The 5,578-nt window shown below is 29.7% G+C and overlaps 1 long non-coding RNA gene across 1 annotated transcript; it reads right to left on the bottom strand.

The window, feature by feature from the left end:
• Positions 1-3,112: 3,112 nt before the first annotated feature.
• On the bottom strand, positions 3,113-3,966 carry LOC140955552 (uncharacterized). Its single transcript, XR_012169772.1, has 2 exons — positions 3,312-3,966; positions 3,113-3,201 (listed from the first exon to the last, which is right to left on the bottom strand). It is a non-coding gene; the product is annotated as an uncharacterized lncRNA (long non-coding RNA).
• Between the last annotated feature and the right edge of the window lie 1,612 nt (positions 3,967-5,578).

The following is a 5,578-nucleotide window of genomic DNA, read 5'->3' as shown; positions in this document are numbered from 1 at the left end:
ATCATCGATGGTCTTCTTTCTTCTCTGATCTTGTCCATTCCCAGGCTGCAACCACTCCATCACCACCTTATTGGCAGTTTCCATGGAGGACATCCTTCAAGGTTTGCAGCGAACTAAGAATATGAATATCGACTAAGAACAGAAGAAGACTGTGGTGGGAATTTGAAGGTGAGACCAAGTTGATATCTATATATATATAGTAGTGGTAAGGATTATAAGATAGCAAAGACAAATTCCCATTATTAGAGGGATAGGGTTCTTGAGAATGAGGTTTTCCTCCTTCAGTCTCTTTACCAGTAATGGAGATTGCTCCTGCTTAAGAAAACTTTGCAGCTATACCATCAGATAGTAGTATGCCATTGATGGTTCTGATTTTTACTTCCTAATTAAGCCTAAATGGTAGATTGTCTAGATTTGAGTATCTTGTAATTTTCTGTACATCCATTTGCCTATTTTTATTGATCCCACCGACCCAAAACCAATTTTCCCGTTTGGTTTAACTTGGTCCCCAAACCAACCCTTTGAAATTATAAATAATATATATTATATTAAATTTAAATAAGTTATTTTTTTTTAATATGCACAACCAAAAATTTATTGGATTTGTATTTAAAAATAATTTACCTGGATGAAAAGGGGAAAAAAAGAAGGAAAGAGGATTGCTGGTGTAACTTCAAAAAAAAAAACAGAGAGAGAAACGAATAATGTAATTATAGTAAATGTGTTTTTTTGAAGTAAATCTTAGAATAATTATCATTCTAAGAAAGCCTTATGTTAATAGATCTCTAAGAATCCAATTCCATAACGTTCATGTGACATGAAATTATTTTATAATTTTCGTCTAAAACCTAAAGAGTGAAATTGAACCATGTTCCATGCAGAAAAGCAAGTAATTAGAGATCACATGAAGCAAAGTTGAAAACAGATAAATCATCGTGTGTTTTGTACTCTACCAAGAAAATTATTATAGCTAAATATACTAAAGCACAAGCATATTTTGAATAATGTTGGGCCTCGTGAGTGTGTGGGTTTAAGCTCACGAGTATGTGGGTTTAAGCTCAAATTCCACTTTGCTTAAATTATCTTCCCTTTAAAAGCTTCAATTCTTTTTTAATCAAATTTTAATTTCTCACATTCCACTATATAAATAATAAGAAAAACTTTTTTTTGTTTATATGTTTGATATGAGTTTTAAGAATGTTTTGAGTTTCCTTAAAGTACGTATGTCAACCAAGAATTTTTTGGAATGAATTTCTCATTTACTCATAATCTACTTAAACCATATTAATATTTCTTATTAAAGAATTTATATTGAAGATTAAATTTCAATAATATTTTAATCTTAAAAGCGAGTGAGTGGGTCTTATTTTTAATTTAACCTAAAAAAACCCATTAACTATATTGTCGCATATGTACGGCGTCACAGTGATCGTTCATTACCATCATCAGATGTGGTATGTCTATCTATTCCGACAAATATGAGGAGACAATGAATTCTTGTTTCTTATCAATGAAAAAAGGAATGAGATTCACCATCTAATATTTTGGTCACTAGAAACCCTAACTAGTCTTAGAGATCGGGTACGAAGACTGGTTGCGTAAAGGAAAGGTATTAACACCCCAAATACATCCTACCTAAGGTAAGCTGCATTGTTTTATTGTCTGATAAAAACTAAGGTCTTATCATGTTGGTCCGTCTATGGTTCAAAAAAGCATTTCTCAGTAAGGAGATTCTTATCTTATGAAGTAAAGCCTAACCGTTCTAATATATATATATATATATATATATAAACTATCTTTTTAATATCAAAAATATGTTTTATGTATAAATTCATAATCCCAGATATTAAAACAAAAAAAATATATATATATATTTTTTGAAATATTGGCCAAGTTCTCAGGACTTTAATAAACTGGTTATTAAAGTCAAAATACATGCTAATATATATATATATATATATATATATTAAGTTTTCTTTGTTGTATAAAAATACAATATGATTTTTTAGTTTTGAGAGGTTTGACTGAATGCACAAAAATATATATTTTTAAAAACCAGGTATCTTAATACCGGATTTGTATCTTTATAATATAAAAATACAAACCGATATTAATTAAAATAATATAAAAAAAACACTTGAGAAAATCTTGAATTTCCCAAAATAATTTTTAAATTTTTTTATTTTTACTGGGTCGGGCCAGCCTAAAAAAAAACTGGGCTGAAATCAACCCAAAAATGAAATCAGGCCTCCTTTCTATAGGTCTGGCCCAAAAGGTAAATGATATGAAAGGTTGATGAGAAGAGACGTTTTTAAAACAAAATAATATTAATTAAAGTTGTCCATTTCAGGTTAATCTTTTTTGTTACGAAGAAATAGAAAAAGAAAAAGAAAAAGAAAAGGTAAATAATATGAAAGGTAGATATGAAAAGAGAGGCATTTTTTAGAACAAAATAATATTAAATTAAAGTTGTCCATTTCATGTTATTTTCTAATTTAACCTCTTTTTTTGTTTTAAATAATAAAAAAAATGCAAATAATATGAAAAGGTTGAAGAAAAGAGAGACATTTTTAGAAAAAAAATAATATTAAATTAAATTTGTCCATTTCATGTTATTTTCTAATTTAATTTTTTTTTAAGAGTTTGAAAATGAAGAGGTAAATAATATGAAAAGGTAGATGAAAAGAGACATTTTAGGGGGGGGGGGGGGGGCATTAAATTAAAGTTGACTATATTCAATGAATGAATGAATTAGTTTGTAAGACTAAAGGGATTATTTAATTTATTTTATAATTCTAGAGAAACCATTACTCCATTAGTGTATCTATTTATTAATCCCAAAAAGTTGACTTGTGATTAAAAAGATGAACGCATTTCCTTTGATTTTACTTCAAAGTTTGGAGTTATCATTTAAAAAATTATTAAATTCATCCAAGTATATAACAAATATACAAAAAGAAACAAAGCTTTTAAAAACTAAATTTTAATTGTAATTAACACGTAAATAATATTAAAAAAAAACAAAATTGCGAAACCATCTCCTAAGAGCTTGTGAGTTTTTGGAACTCTAAAAAAACACATCATTGCTTACTCCAAATGGATTGTAGAGAACAAAAATATGAATCAACCTTGTAGCTTAATTGAACAGATGATATATGCTACTTCAGTATATCTCCAACAGTTACAGCATTCAAAATTTTACTGGAAAAAAAAAAAAAAAAAAAAAGGAAGCAAAGTGAATGATATGATGAGCCCAATAACTGGAATTAAACAAATGGCAGAAATTTGCTAAAGTCCAAAAAGTTTCTTACACGCTCCGAGGATCCTGCCTCTGCTATGTTTTTTCTTCACAGATCTTGTTGACTTCACCGTGTCCAAAGTATCATCTTCATCATGGATGGGTTATGCAGATGGCATAGATTGGTTATGGATCCTGCAATACCCTTCTGACACCGAAGTAGATCTTCTCATGGAGAATGCTTTCTTCACTGCAGAAGCTGATGAAGAAACGGAAGGGTTCCTCCTCAGCTTCATGCTAAACCTCTCTTCAACATCGTTTTCTTGATCATCTTCAAGAACTGAGAGTGAATCTTGAGTGGTGGCGGAGGTGGCGCCAGAACGAATTACGTTCATGGTGTGGATGTCCTGGTTTGTGATCTTGGTTTCGCTTTCTTGGTGTTCGAGGGAGGTGCTTATGTTGGATTTTGTGGGCTCAGGAAATGCCAAGGAAAGATCTGAAAAGTCCATGGATCTTGAATTGGCAGCGCCAGAGATTTTGATCTTGGAATAACCATTCATTTTGATTGTGGGATGGAGACGATACAGACTTTGCCGATGGTGGCCTGGTGAGCTAGAAGGTCTTCAAAACGGGGCCTGGTGATCAGTACAAAGGATGGGACAAGACAGCTTAGAATGCCTTATGCATGGTGTGGATTGGTTTAGACTACTTGTGATGGAGGCCATCTGTCGTGGGAGAGGGAGTGCACGTGATGCAGAGACGGAGGTGACTTTGAAAGTCTTGGTAATTTTTTATTAAAATAATATATTTTTAAAATTATTTTTAAAATATAAAAACAAACATGTTTGTAATAGATCTTAATTATAATTGAGATAATGTTTGGTAGATTTGAATAGGTTATAATAACTTTTTTCAAGACCTGAAAAAATGCAATGTGGATTTGAAGGAATGAACGTATTTGTTCAAACAATTTGAGTTTAAGATACTTTACTCGTCAGGATTTTGTTTTTTTTTTAAAAAAAAAAAATTATCCTTGGACAAATTTATGTGTCGATTAGCACTAAATCTCATTTTAGAATGATTTTTCAGGGCATCATCTATATCAAGGAAATAAATCTTCTTTCATCAAAAAAAGAAAATGAATTCTCTAGATATTGATTTCAAAATCATATATCTTTTTTGGAAACAATGCCGGAGTGAATACAATTTATAATTTATTATAATTTTTATATTTGAAATAAAATATTAAATTATGTAATTAAATGCAATTATATTATTTAGAATATATATGGAAATGAATTCAATTATCAATCTTTACTATTTTTTTAAAATTTATAAATTATTTTTGTTTCAGAAATATAAAAAGGATAGAAAAAATTCGGGCAAAAAAAAATTAAAAGAAAAAAATAGAAATGAAAGATTAATAACATATCTTATAAAGTACAAGAATATCTCTTAATTAAATTCATTTAATCCTCTTAATTAAATTCAATTTACATACTCCCAAACAAACTAAAAAAGTTATTAAAAAATGATGAAGCAACTCATTTTAATTATCAAATCTACCTTAGAGAATTGGACTTCCCTTTAGGAATAATATAATTTAATTATTATCTTAGATGAATCAATACTATTTTATAAATCTACCTTAGAGGTCTTTTTTTATTATTAATATAGATGTTCGGGTCAGCTTGAGTGTACCTCAACTGATCCCACGAGTCCTGAAGTTAACAACCATTTAAGCCTCAAGTGCTTCTAAAGTTTGTGGGACTCAAATTAATAATCTTTATAATACAAATCTAGAATCTAACCAGTTAAATTATACCCTTTAAAATTAAAAAAATATTCAAAGACTTGCGCAACCAAGTCCACGGATGTTTCGTCCACATTAGAACAACACGGCAATATAATGAAAATAATTAAAACAAAAGAGTCCTCGTGACTTTGCATTATATAGTTTGAATGAAGAAAAAAAATACACTTGTTTGACTACTGCATTTAAGAACATGTGCTCCCGATTCAAACCATATACGGATGCCAGCAAATACAAATTTTGTATTTTTTTTTAATTATTTATCCAAACGACTATATATGCTAGCTAGAGGTAATATGAAAGATAGAAAATCTATACTTAACTTTGCTTTTGAATGGCCTACGTTTATTATAGGCGACTTTAAAGAGACTTTAACACGATCTGAAAGAAGTAGTGATTTTCTTGGTCGAGTATGTGCTAGATGTTTACATAATTTTTTAACGACTTGTGTGATCTTCTGAAAGTTCCTTCGCATGGCCATCGATATACATGGTTTAGAGGATCTTCAATGAGTTGCATAGGTAGAT

The sequence above is a fragment of the Populus alba genome, chromosome 4, assembly GCF_005239225.2.
Source record: "Populus alba chromosome 4, ASM523922v2, whole genome shotgun sequence".
Classification (NCBI taxonomy): Eukaryota; Viridiplantae; Streptophyta; class Magnoliopsida; order Malpighiales; family Salicaceae; genus Populus; species Populus alba.
This window is presented reverse-complemented; position numbering and strand designations above follow the sequence as displayed.